Source organism: Vipera ursinii (assembly GCF_947247035.1).
Source record: "Vipera ursinii genome assembly, chromosome: 3".
Lineage (NCBI taxonomy): Eukaryota > Metazoa > Chordata > Lepidosauria > Squamata > Viperidae > Vipera > Vipera ursinii.
In genome coordinates, this window is record NC_139516.1 from 41,968,560 (window position 1) to 41,983,382 (window position 14,823).

Below are 14,823 nucleotides of genomic sequence, written 5' to 3' on the forward strand. Positions count from 1 at the left end.
AGGGGTAGGTTTGGTCTGCTAATTAGTGTATTTATTTAAGCTTACTCTTTAAAATGTATCCTTCTCCCAATCCCTACTGTCCAATGTTTAGTTTCAAAAACAGTTATTAATTGCAAATGCTTTATCTTTCTGAAAATACTTTAAAAATGCAGCAAGATAAAATATATTTGGTATAAATGTCTCTGTGTGTGCGTGTGTGCCTGCATGTGCACATGTGCATGCTTGCCTTCCAGTCAGTGTTGATTCCTGATTACCACCTGGACAAGTCCCTGAAGTTTTATTGGCAAGATTTTTTCAGAAATGTTTTGCTATTATCTCCTTCGTAGGGCTAATAGTAAGTGAGTGAGTGAACCAAGGTCACCTAGCTGGCTTTGTGTCCACAATGTACCTAGAAAATGTTTTTTTATTTGAACATGTTGCGTACTGCAATATCCAGACTCTTTAAATAAATATTTTTTAGTGAAAAACAGTCATTAATACAATCAAAACCACCCACAATACTAACAGTAGCAAAGAGTAAAGCAGAGTTTATCAGATGAATATATTCACCAGTTGATAGTGCATTTTACAATTTATTTGACCATGCATGAGGATATTTTACCATTCAAAAAGTCCTTCCTTTCTGAGCAATGGGTCATGTGCCATTGTATTATCTTTTTTCAGTTTGTTTTAATAGTTAATAAAGCTCAGCTGTAAGTGAAGATGTTCTCATGATGATAACCACAGGTGAAAATGGTCAACAACTGATTGGACTATAGACCAACTGAAATGTTCTGTCCAAGAAGAAAAGTAGCCAACTTACTCAATTTTTTATTCAGCATATCATTAGATGGTATACTGTTCTTTTTCTGAATATTTTATATCTATTGTACTTTGAAGTGCTCCCCAAAGGATCCCCAATTGTTTTCAGTTGACATGTTTGATTCTGTTTGCTTGTCCAAATGCCAAGAAATATACATTAGACACCTGCTGGGAACCTGCACGTTGTCCACATTCCCTAATAACTATCCTCCAGTGTTTCTGGGTGAAATGCCTATTATTACATAGAAAAAATGTATTCTATATTGGTATAACAATGTTATCTATCATATAAAGAACTTACAAGTTCTTTCTGCAGTAGCAGACATTGTGTAAATAAAATTCTTTACAAAAAATACAGCTATGCATTGCTGTTTTAGTGGATGTAGATAATCAGCTCTTAGTCAATATTTATAACATAGTGGGGTGGTAAGGACAATATCTGGCCTGTAAATAACCCTGGGACAAGTAGACTGTATTATTTTGAGTCCTTTGTGCCCTAATTTGCAACTGTAAAAACCTGATCATGCCTGAGAAGGATGGGATATCTGAACATGACCATTCAAATAATAACTTGAATCCTTTTTTAGTTATCATATATGAAAACTGCCTCCTAATTAACTTTCAGATAATCACGGTAATCATGGTCTCTGTGTGTGTGTGTGTGTGTGTGTGTGTGTTTATTTCTCTATTCTAGGCAATATCTTCAAGTACTTTATTAACAGTTGTGAAAGTTCTCATGTTACTAGAAGAGCAACTTGCCAGTTGTCCAAGTGCAGGTTTCAATCCATAGACAGGCCCTTAACCAGAAATTAGAAAAACACGGAATTGGTTTTGCAATATGTAGCCAAATTGACTATATGGATATATATTTCAATCTGCCTCATAATTTGTATTCATGTTCTACTGAAAGATTGAGATGCATCTTGAAAGAAAATGTATCCAAGGCCATTGGCTATGTAACTGAGTATTGAATTGGGTCCAAGGAGCAAAGGCTTCCAAAAAATGGCGGTGACTGTTTTCCATTTTGGAGATGCATGAGAAGTTTGGGTTTTGGAATTTGTATATACTTGGCAGTCATTTTAAGGAGATTATTGTGCACTTGTGGATTCTTGAATTCTTTCCCACTATCTTTATAATACAAATCTCCCTCTCCCCCCCTCCCTCCCTCCCCCCCCTCTCTCTCTCAATGATATGTAAATTCAGTATTTTATTAGAGTTAGGAGTAAGCCAAATCTCTTCATTAAATTCCATGAATGTAGCAAAAAGCAAAATAAGTAATTGACTAGGAGGCTTTATTTAAATTGCCATGGTAAAATTCCTTGGAGATCCTCATTTCTTAAGAAAAATCAGAAGAGAAAGCTCTCTAAGCAAAATGAAAAATCCAGAAGGCAATTTCTCAGAAAAGTATGGTTGTACCCATTCCTTCTTTTTCTTTTTTAAAGAAATGTCTATTCTTACTGAAAAACCTGAATGATTTAAATACACAAGTGTACAAATAACAGATAGCAACTGAAATATGGGAATGTATTTTCTTTTGATAATCTTACAGAATCCATAATCAAGAAGAGTTAAAAAGTTAAAGAGTTAAAATGCTAAAGAGACCTGACCTGCTGAAGCAACTTTAGAAAAGAAACATGATCTAATTTACATGTGGCTGAAAAGATAAACATTTAACAGTCACAGTCATTTAATGTTTCATTTTAACTTTCCCTTATCAGGTTTCAGATTCAATTGTCTTGACCACGGTCACATTGCAAATTTGCTGGGTTAAATCTAAAGGGCAAAAGAGTTGTGCACTTCTACATTTTGCACTGGGGAAGTGTTCCCCAATTATTTAATCAAAATATTCAATCAAAAATTAAGTTAATCAACTTTAACTTTATTTATTTATTTATTTATTTATTTATTTATTTATTTATTTATTTGCTTGCTTGTTTTGCTCATCTAACAAGACAAATTTTTATCTTTGCACATTTTTCTTTTTCCTTGTTTTCCAGAGCAAACAGAAAAATCTAGATAATTTTTCAATGTTTATTCATAGAAAGGAGGTAACTTATGTGCTGGGATTTATTTAGTCATTTGTTTCTCCTGCTTCTTTGCTTTTTCATCAATATTAGAAAAAAGATATTTCAAAAAGTTTTCAAGAGGATTAATAGAATGGGAATAATCTGAATCTGAAATCACCAGAGATTATACCATAGCAATGCTAAATTTAATTTTAGCACTTTTATGTTAATTTTATTTCCAATATATACAACCTGAATTGGTGTAGAAACTTGCAGAAGGATAGGTTATAATAGGGATTATATCTGATTTAATTCAAATTCTAATGACATTTTAAAGTTAAATTACTTGAACTGAACTGAAATAGAATGTTGAGCAATAATATCCTAATATTATATAATGAACTGTGGTGTGAGGTTTTTAAAACTGTTTTTTGAAGTTTGAAAGATGACAAAACTCAGATGTTGACATCATATGCAATCCATTACAAAAAAAATAAAACACTGATGTTGTAGGCACTTCAGCTATTACATTTGAGTAGAGTAAATGAGCAAGGAGTTGGCTTAACCAGGTGTTGTAATGTTTTAAGTTGTCAACTTCTCTCCTTCTCACATTCTCCTCAGTCTTTTCTTTGTGCAATTCGTGAGTGTAAAGCCCACACCCATATCCTGTCTAGGCCCATGTGGAAAAGGAAAAAGCATGTGGAGGAGGGAATGGGTAGAATTTTATCAGATACTTCCAGAGGGAAGGGGACTCCACCCTTCTGAATTCCTGCCACATGGCTGGAGAAGAACAAAACTAAAGATTCATGACTAATGTTGCTCAGAATCTCCAAAGGTGGTATTCATTATAGCTATTGGCAGAATAAATCACAAATACAAAAATCTTGGTTTCTCCAATTTCATTTCCCATATCCTCCAACAAATGAAATTCTGAAGCTCATTTTTACCCACATAGCAGTGTGATATTAATTTTGGAAGCCTGAAGCTAAGTGCTAACATTTACCTTCAACCTCAGCTATTCTATCATTAGATTTCTCAGCTACAATCAGTTGGTCAAATAAGAGGATATACAGTTTTAGACTATCAAGGATACAGAAGCCATTCTTACATTGCTTTAAAACTTTGCAAAGCCATTGTCTGGAAGGCATAAAAATGCATACTGAGGATTTCCATTCTAATAGTTTTACAGCAAATCCAGTCATTGTTGTAGTGATGTATTATTAATAAAGACAGGCTTTAGATTGCTACAGCTAGGGCTTAGTTGTATTATAAATTGCTAGTATGGAAGATCTTACACTGAAATAATATAAGACTTGTATACAAATGTTATTGAGCAAAAACCTATACACAAGATTTGACAATTGACTCGTGAGTTTATTGGACTTTCTCATGGACACATATATATACAACAATGTACACATGTACATACTAACATGCATATAGAATTTCCCACATGTATATATTCTATTAGGTCTAATTCTATTTCCCAAGACTATGTTGTTGCATCAGATATGACCATATAAAGGCAAGATGGATTTGCAACTCTGCTTAAAGAATGTGAGTTATTGTCTTGCTTTATATTTTTTTACATTATTTTAAAAAGTGCATGGTTTGAACATGCAAAGCAAAAGCAAGGTTACAATGCAATTTATTCAATTTATCAGCTTTTGCAATGCAATAAATATTAGTGTATACTTATTATTCCACTCTATTCCTATGAAGATGAAAAGCTTGTAATTATTTCATCAAAGGTATATCTATCACAGTCACAAAATTATTCACTATCTAAGAAATGGGTATGAGTGGGTTGAAGAAACATAGTTTTTCCTTAAAAGAGAAAGGGGTCATTTTGCAATTTATCATTTTTCTCTTTTATTTACTTTTTCTTAAAATGGAGCTCTAACAAACATGTGCAGTGTGATCTAATTCTGTTAAGCCTTCCATTTTCAGAACAGAAAAAAGGCAAATGCACCACATAGCTTCCTCTGCATTTAATACAGGTAGCCTCCTCTACATCTAGTACAGATGACTGGCTTGAAGCATTCACACACCCCCCCCCCAAAAAAAGTCAAGCAAACTTTCAGGTTCCAAAACTATGTATGAGGAAATCAGTTGTAGTTCAAAAGGCCGTGGCAGATAAAGGCAGATGTGGTGATTGTTCATCTGGTTTGCTTTCTTCCTTCCTTACAGGAAACTTTTATGTTGTAAATAGCTGTTGCAAAGGGACAAGACAAATGCTGCAGGTGTGATGATTCTATATAGCCACTCTCAAAAAGCTAGAAACTGAAATATAGTGGTTAATACACTAGATGCAGCAAATCCAAAGTTCATGGATTCAGATTTAGGCAGGCAAAGGCTAAATTATATCTGAAACTGATACTCTGGTAGAGTAGTTGAGGAACAGACAGAATTACGCAGAATGTTTCTGACTATTGTGGAATCTCCATCAAATTGAAAATGAATTGCTGATTGAGAATGAATGAGAGATGTAGTGGCTTGATGTCTTTTGTCCTCTGTAAGGCAAATTCTACAATAGTCAGAGCAGAGATTGGCTGCCCCTAGATAAAAAGGAAAAAAATTGTATGAGAGCTAGAATTTTGATGCTAAAATAGGATTTCTAAGTTGAGACTTGAATGTAAATACAATATATTGTCTCATACTTCCTGGACTTCCTCTTTAACTGACAACCTCTTCCTTTCCTCAATAACTATAATACCCCTATGGGCAGTGGTGGGATTTGGATATGTGAACAATGGGTTCTCTGTGTGGATGCCGCTTCCAGAAATCCATTCTGGGCCTGGGCAACAAAAAATCAGCTACTGGTTCTGCCAAAGTGGTGTGAACCGGCTGAATCCCACCACTGCTTTCCTGGTTGCTCTTGCCCCTTTTAAGGAAAGTAGAGAAAAATCCTTTTTGACATACAGATTGATGAAGGGTTAACATGTTTTTCACCCTCCCTAGAGTAACTTGTCTTTAAAGGTAAAATGTTTATTGGAGTTATGGTTAGGGTTACAGGAAGCATTTTTATCCTGCTTTCATATTTTTATAAATAACTCAAGGTGGTAAAAATACCTAATACCTTATTTTCCCCACAACAACAATCCTGTGAGGTGCATTGGGCTGAGAGAGAAGACTGCCCAAAGTCATCCAGCCAGCCTTTAAGCGTAAGGTGGAACAGGACTCACAGTTTCCTGGTTTCTAGCCTAGTGCTTTAACCACTTTGTTTTTGTTTGTAGAAATTTGATATTAAATTAAATTAAGTTCATTTTATGAAGTAATTCAAATTCTCAAACAATAATTCAAGTTTTTCTTTTCAAGGATCCAGGGAATTCTAGCCATTAAGGAATTATTTGCATTACAATACAGGTTTTTCTAAGTTTTCATTTTACCACATGTCTGCATATTTGAATAATGAATTCTACATTGAATTCTGACCACAAAGCTGATTTGTTCTTTCCATGACATCACCCATTTGAAAAGGTTTACAAAGAAACAAACCTTCAAGAATTAGCAGATAGTTCATGCTATCCCGTAGAGAACTGTTCTTCAAGTGTCTCCTCTGGAGCCAAAACATAAACAGAGTAGATGAGCAAGGAGCTGGCAAAGGAGTTGCTCCAAACAGTATTCTCCTGGGAGAGAGGAAAGGCAAAGGCACAGGAAAGGCAAAAAAAAAAAAAAGCCTCTGTAAGAATAGTTGACATCAGAGTAGCAATTAACTTCCTGAAGTCCTTTCTCTTCAAGTCATTTGGTTTTTTAGGGAAGTGTGATGGATAGGTGAGATTGAATATGACCTGAAGTCTAGATACATTTCTATTATATTTTTAGGTGGCATAATTATAGACTTACTCAAGGATGTACTTTCATAACCTTGGTACCATAACAGAAAAGACCCTTTTTCTCATTCTACCTGTAAAGGTTGTAGGACATATAATTTATTGCCATCTAAACTCAGTGATTCAGGCTGTTCACTTAGAAGTGAGTCAATGGAACTTGACTAAATATACATTTAGATGAGAAGACTTAATTTTCCCATTTATGAGGATGAAAGTTCATTCTTCGAACTTCTGGATTGGCTAGGTAACATCTTCAGCAGAGTTTAGGGGATGTCAGTGTCAGCATTCTTCTGTTTATTAGGGCTTTGTGTGGTCAGTAGGTCTTGTGATGGGTCTTGTGATGGGTCAGGTGTCATCAGTGAGAGTCTTGTGATGGATCTTGTGATGGGGAGGTTACCTCAGGTGAGGGTCATTGGCAGGTGAAGTGCTTGTGTGGGTTGGTTAAGGGTCGGTGCTCTCTCTGGTTGGCTGTGCAGGTCAAGCTGGTTGTAGATCAATGTGTCTGTTGAGGGAATTGCTTGTAGGGTGCCAGGCTTCAACAGCTTGGGTGCTACTAATTGTGGTGGACCTGATTTCTTTGCATGAGTTTATGACTGTTGTGGGTGTAGAAATTCTTGTACTGTGGTTGCTGTAATCTATATTCAGGGCCTTCCTGTGGGAGGTACAGGGACAGAATGTTCATTTGAGCATATACATACACACACACCCAGCGAGAGCACTTGCTACATTTCATGTTAATCTATTGTTTTCCATTGTTTTTGTCCATAGAAGCTTTATATAAACTAAAGTGTTTGTGGGAATCTGAAGTACTAAAATAACCATTAGCATTATATTTTAACTGATTCATTTTGCTGCCTTGAAAGATATTGATCCATTATTTGAAATACTGGCCAGTAATAATTGCTCCCATTCCTATTGAAAAATCATTGCTGCACTAAAAGTAATAATCATACAACACTAAATTCAGACTTTACCCATGTGGAGTCACTGAAGCCCACCAAACATGTTTATTATACTGTACATTTTTATGTTGATATTTGCTGTGAGCTGCTAACCCTGGTCACTCTGACCAATGTTATTGTCAGAATCCATTTATATCACATTCATAAATGTATGTTTAAAACATTATTCCCCCCCCCCCGGATTCTGCCATCTCCTGAGGAAGGAGGAGCGGATGTGGATTCAGCCTGCCTTAGGTTATTTCAAAGACCAAGGGAAACCTTTTGAACTGGGGGAACAAAGGGGAGGGTTAGGGAAGAAAGCATCTGGCCTGGGTCCCCATTTGAATATGTAAAGGAAGAAGGCAATAACCATAAAGATCCAAAGTTCCCTTTTCCCACGAAAGGGATGACACGAAGTAAATGATGGGGGGCTGACCAAACGGGGTTGAGGGAAGGAGGGTTGAACCAGGAACTCTTTATAAAGTTTCAATCTGTAAAACAATAGCAGGTCCTGTCTTGTATTTCCACAACCAAACATGTCCTAGTAAAAATTCCTTTTGGACTAGAACTGACTCCAGGAGTTTTTGTTTTCTTAAGACGTGGATTGGGGTGGGTCCTGACAGTTATTTAAAACTTTTGCTTTCAGATTCAACTGATTTCATTTTTTTTATTACATTTATATCCCGCCCTTCTCCGAAGACTCAGGGCGGCTTACAAGGTTGTTGTCAAGGTTTTGTCAACTTATATATAAGCTGTATAGCAATTTGCCTGATTGATCTGTTTATCTAATTGATAATATCAATTGATATTAATCAATATCAGTTTTATGAATAAACCATGTAAGAAGAAAAAATGATGAGATACTGTATTTCTATTACATTTTGGCTCTTTGTCCATAAGATGGCAGCATGGTAGTAGACTCAATGTCTGAATAAGATTTAATTTCATGTGTGGTTATATTCACAAATTATCAAATTCACAAATTATACTAGATCTTTTTGCAGATTTTTTTCCAAAAGTATACCTAAAACAATGGGCTATCATTGATTGTTTTGTTTTTTTAAAAAAAGCCTTTAATTCTATAATTCAATCTATGGATTAAGCAAAGATATATCTCATATATTTCCACTGATATCAGTAAGCAGTGTCATTACAGAAGGGCATTTTCTATTAGCAAAGTCAGAAACATAGATGTAAATGTAGAGCCCTTGTTTTAGCTGTTAGTGGCAGTTTTCTTTGCAGTTAAAGTCTTGTGCTTCATGCAAACTTACCTGCAACTGAATTACTGACAAACCCTATTTTAAAGACTGGTTTTTCTGATTAGTTTAGACTTACTTTGTATTTAAGATAAGCATAGAATTTCCATGATACTATTTTAAGTCTTAGCCTAAACATTTTGTGGAGTCATAGGTCAAGTCTCAGTTTGACACCATTATAAACTATGGCATTTTCAGCATGCATTCACTTCTTGAATTGGGAGGGGGGGTTGGGGGGATTTATCTTTCACGTTTATCCTTCCATGTTACCTGGAAAGGGTTAAATGCAGTAGTGCCATTCCTATTTTCTTGGGCTTGCAAACCATAGGATGTTGACCCAGGGCTTTCATCTGCAGTTTACTAGCAAAAGTAGTTCCAATGAGAACTGAAGGATACTCTCTCCTCTAAATGAGATGCCCAATGCAGATTTTTGCTGATCTAGAGCCATAAGTATGCTAGCTTACTTCATGGGACAAACTGTCCATTTCCAGAGCCTTATTATCTCTAGATGAAATCATTGTTTCTTAAAGAAACATGGCAATGATTTTTGGATTAAATCCTCCTTTCAACTACATATACTATTTTTGCTGGAAGAGAAAGGATAATTATTGAGTAATTTTATTCATTGTTCAACAAGTTGTTGTGTCTTGTATTATTTTAAAGGGTGCAACTAGATGAAAAATAGTATGAGATCCTTGGCTGGATCTCTCTTTTCTACAAATGCAGCTGTGAGTGAACCTGAGTCAGATTAGGGCACAATACATCAAAAGAGCTTTAGAGTTTTCCTGTTGAGGCTTTTCCCAGTTTCACCTCATCCATACAGACAAGCACAAATTCATTTTCCCAAAAGCAGAATGGAAATATTTGCTTCTGTAAACAGAGCACATAAAGAGAATAAGCTCCCTTTTAAAGTGCTATGGTCCTAATTTGACTAGAGGGCCCACAGCTGTTTTTTAAACAATCAAAGGAACTGAGATCTTAAGAGTTCTTTCCTGCCACCTCAACTTCTGCCTCACAGATGTTTGAACACACCACTAATAACACCTCTCAATTTCATTGTAATATTGAACACAAAGCACTGCACTCTTGTTCCTCAGAAAAGCAAATATCTAATTTGTGTGACAGCATCACCTCAGTGATGTTGAATGGGTTACCACGTTCTGCATTTTCACTTCCAAGGTTGAAGCACTACTACCACTTGTTTGATTTACAGTCATTTACAGTTTAAACATGTGAGGATCCAGAGTTTGGGCTTCCACCTCTACAAAAAGACAAGTCCCCTTTTCCAACACTTTCCTTTTCTCGCCTTAAAAATCAAGCAAGCACGCGTACCCAAGAGCATACAAAAATGATCAAATTTATATACATTCCCAATTTAGCACACCTATTAAAGAAACTAACAAAGAAGGGATAAGGAATGTTTAAAGCAGTTTAATATGAACTTTAAACAGAAAGTGTACTATTCAAAATAGCTTCTTAAATTCATTAGGAATTTTAACCTCACAGAACAATTCCTTTGATTTCTATAACATATCAGATCGTTACTCATTACTACACTCTTGAAAATACAGGTTTCTAGTAGGTGGGAAGAAGGAAAATTTAAACTAATAAATCCACCACATGGATAAACTGATACCCTGTCTTCCATGTAATTTCTATAGTACTTGATTATCATAAGGGACAGGAAAATCCTATGGGTTCATGCAGATTTGAGAACGCCTTGTCTTCAGGAATGGTCTGCCAGTCAGAGAAGGGAGTCAGAATCTGCCCCAGTATGCAAGTTTCATTTTATATTTCTTTCTAGTTTTTCTTTGTGACAGAGATAGAACAAGCATTGTTACTGAAGAGTGAGAATCATCATTACAAAGAAGTAAAACAATGGGAAAAACACAGATATTTTATTCTATTTTTCACAAGAGATTATTAAGTGCCATTAGGTCATTTTAAACTCCTATCATCCATGTAAATAGATTTTCTCCATGACAATCTATCTCTAGCTTGGTCTTTCAGGTCTTCTAACTCATCAATCCACCTTGCTATGGTCGTACTCCTTTCTTTCCTTCCACCTTTCCCAGTATTAGAGCCTTATCCAGAGAACTAGGTCTTTGCTTAACATGTCTAAAGTGGGATTATTTGAGACTAGTCATTTGAATACAAGGGAGAATTCTGTTGTGATTTGTTTGATTATTCATTGGTTTGTTTTCTTAGCTGTCCATGGTATTCTCAGCAGTCTTCTCAAAACTAAAGTTCAAAGGTGTCAATACATTTCCTATCATGCTTTTCCCCCCAAAAAATTCACTTCCATAGAGTGCCACAGGGATTACCACAGTTTGCATGATTCTTATCTTTGTAGGCATAGATACATAAAGGCATTTGAAACTTTTCTGAGACTTTCATGGCTGCTCTACAAAGTGCTAGTCTTTGGCATATTTTTGTTCCTTTACTGTTAATAGTTGTTCCTAAAAGATAGAAGTTACCTAGTAGGATTTTAATTTTGTTCATCTTATACTTTATAGTATAAAGTATTTTCTACTTTATTTGAACTTGCCATCAAGAAGCAGAATATAAATTTAATACTAAATCAAATGAAGACTATAAATCTGATTTTTTCACTATATAGTAGGTTATATTAAGAAGATTTGTAATTACCATAAATTCAGCAGTTCATACAAGCAAATGTAAATCAAGCACTCAGTGAATGTGTATACAAATGAGCATGCAACTCTCACATGTCTACAGTTTGGATACAAATACATGAATGTTACTTCTTTGCAAACTGGAATGTGTATACAAATAGCCTTTCATGCAGTGAATACAAAATAATATCTGGCTAACACTATGGTGAACTTGCAGTATTAATACACACATCCTGAGCTATGTTATATGAGACATCAATTACTCTGTTTCAGGCACTTGGCTCTAAACATTTGTTCTAGATTAATTTTAAGATAATCCAGAATTCTTGGCAATGGGAACATATCCTTTTGCACAACAGAATGTTCTTTTAATAAGGCTGGTGCATATAAATATACACCTTGCCCAAACACTGGAAAATAATTGATTTCTTGTTCTGCTTCTAGCCTTTTGACCTGTAGAAGAAAAATACCATGATTAAAATTCCTCTAAAACATACTTTCAAACAATTGTAAAGGAACTTAGAGAGGTATGGCTCATGAAAAAAGCACATGAAAAATTGTTTGCTATCAGAAACAATAATAGTAGCTCATAAGTTACATTAGGTATCTGTAATATTTTCACAAAAGGTAACAAACAAAGCTGTTGTGAAATGTGGATTATAGAAATAAAGATTTAAAACTTGTTCTCTTGTTACCTGAGTTTCAAGTGTGCCTAGACTTTTAAAGAAAAAATATAGTACAACCCCAATAGTTTGAAAGTCTGAAATTGTTAGCATTTCTTGTTAGAATCAACTGATTTTTTTTAAAAAATCGGTTTTTAAAAGCTTGAGTGCATTTAACCTAAAATGACAAAATAATTGGTAATAAATATTTTAAGGTATCAGTGTTTTATTACTAGAATTATAAATGGAAATATTATCTTAAATATTGTGTGAAGAATTATGAAGAATTAGGTTAGAGATAGCTGTCCAGATGTTGATAAACTTCAGCTTCTATGAGTTACTGCCAGCACAGTTTAAAGTAAAGTGCTGTAAAGTTGAAATCCAGCACTACTGTGAATAGTTCAGTACAATTTTCCAAACAAAAACAGCATCAATTATTAAAAACATGTGTATACAAATGCATGTATTTTGATAGGAAACACCTATTCTAATACAGAACTTTCTTGCAAAAAAAAATGAAGAGGCGTATATATGTGTGTGCATGCATAGGCATGCTAATTCAGTTACATCTTTATTCTTTACTTCTCTAAGTGCCTTTGGGTCCTGCATCATAAATTCCTTAAAGTAGCTATCTTTCATTCCACCAGCATTTTTCATTCAATCCTACTTTTAAAGCTTTCCCATCTGGTTTCTGCCACTATCATCCTCTGAATGGCCCTTTCAACAAGTATTTTCAATGCCCACTTCCCAATCCAGCTCTCCTCACTCCTCCATCTCTATAAGATCTGCTCAGTCTTTGATATAGTTGGTTATTCTCTCCTGTTTGATTTCCCAATTTGTCCAAATTCTTCAAAGTTGTCTTCATGATTTGATTCTCAGTTGGTTCTCTTCCAGTCAAGCTCAATCTAAACAAACTCTCACTATTTTCAAGATGACCCGTATTTTCTGTCTTCGTTTTTTCCCTCTCAAGTCCTTTGATATGGTTTCTGTCTATATTAATTTTGTCCCTGGTAGGACAATCTAAAATTTTCAGATGTGTATTGATAGCATTTGATCCTATACATATACAGTATGCATATATGCATATATTCATATATACATATATACATCCCTTTATTGTATTCCAGACCTCTAGATACCTTTCTCATGCTTCCATTTTGGGGCAAGAGTTTCCAGCAAAGAGCTGCTTTTGACCTTTGAGGAGTATGTTGGTTGATTACATTCCAGATGTAACTGGATCAGAATAAAAATGCGAGGATAAAAATATCTATGAAATAATTCCCCTCTTTTTTCATATTAGAATTGTATGTAAGAAGCACACCTGTACGGCTTGGGAAATCACAAAGAGCCCTGACTTTTTACCCCTGTATTAGCCATGAGATTGTAGTTTTCAATGCAATGTGTCCCCAAGTCTTTATTATCAAGGACTGCTTATATTATTGCCATACACCCTGGTGCCTAGGCAAGAAGCTTCAGCTGTCTGTCTGTGTTCTGTACCAGCCTGCTACCGGCCCTGCAGAAAAGGCAGGGACAACCGCTTTTACAAGAAGGCGAGAGGCTGGAATTACGCCTGCCAAATTTATTGCTACAAAAACAAATGGAACAAGACACAAACCAAGAAACAGGAGCTTTTAAAGCAGTTGCCTTCAGCAAACCAGCCCTCCCATGCATTCCCCTTAAATACAGTTCAGGGCGTGGCTTCTCTCTGCCTCCTTCCGAAGAGCCCCATTGCCTTCCTCTGTTTACTCCTGATTGACTGCCTCCTGCATCGGGCGTCCTTGAACAGGGCCAGCTGTGGGTCATCTTCATCCACGCTGTCAGGCTCACACAGCTGGGTCTGCGTCGTGACCAGATGAGAGGGGCCTGGCTGAGGACTCTCATCAAGCTCTTCAACACCCCCCTCCTCCTCCTCCTCTGAGTCATCCGACCCAACTGCCGAACCCACAGGCTGACCCTGAATCACAACAGTCTGCCCTTTCCACCTGATCTCCCACTCTCAAATTGCTTAATTGCAATGGGGAAAAATATAATGTGATTAATTTTCTCAGTATACCTTTCTACATGTGTACATTACATGCTTGTGGTTTTGGAGGTACATGATCTCTCCTGCTGAAATGTGAATATATTTCTTCTTTATAGTCTAGAAAGAGAAATATACGGTAAGTCAGAAAATATAGTAGTGTTCTCATTGCAATCCCCATTATTAAATTGCTCTTCCCACCCACTGTATGGCACGTAGGTCCACTGCTGCAAAAGAAGATGTCCCAAGGCAAAGGCACTTTAGGTTTCAAAGGCTATACTTCAGGGGTACAGGAAACGTCCATGGGATGTACTTGCTTATCTGCTTTTATATTATCACATCCCTTCCTGTAAATTTTAATCATCCAAAGGGCTTCTACTCCACCCTTGTATTCTAGAAGAAGCTGGCCTGGAATAGATACTCCTAGAACTGCCTCCCTGAATGCCTTCTTGTGTTGATTCCCTCCCCAAAACTCTTCCTGAAATTCACATTTTCCATGTTTTTTTAGAATAACTTTAATCTAAGCCAATGTACAAGCAACTGAACAAATAGCATGTCTTTCCCACATTGATCTCTCTCTCTTCCCTTCCTGTTCCCCTAGTGCTTTCCAGGCAGGGAGGGAGGAAGGGAGGGAGGGAGAGAGGGAGGGAGGGAGGGAGGGAGGAAGG

At 36.0% G+C, this 14,823-nt stretch overlaps 1 protein-coding gene and 1 long non-coding RNA gene across 2 annotated transcripts in view; one reads left to right on the forward strand and one right to left on the reverse strand.

The window, feature by feature from the left end:
* The window catches only part of CD34 (CD34 molecule), a 35,393-nt gene that overhangs the window by 726 nt on the left and 19,844 nt on the right, over window positions 1–14,823 (forward strand). The window lies entirely within an intron of this gene.
* The window catches only part of LOC310637852, a 62,441-nt gene continuing 57,858 nt past the window's right edge, over window positions 10,241–14,823 (reverse strand). The window contains exons 8-9 of the long non-coding RNA XR_014491980.1: window positions 14,189–14,275; window positions 10,241–11,926 (exon numbers count right to left, since the gene is read on the reverse strand). This is a non-coding gene — a long non-coding RNA (uncharacterized lncRNA). The remainder of the gene's footprint in view (window positions 11,927–14,188; window positions 14,276–14,823) is intronic.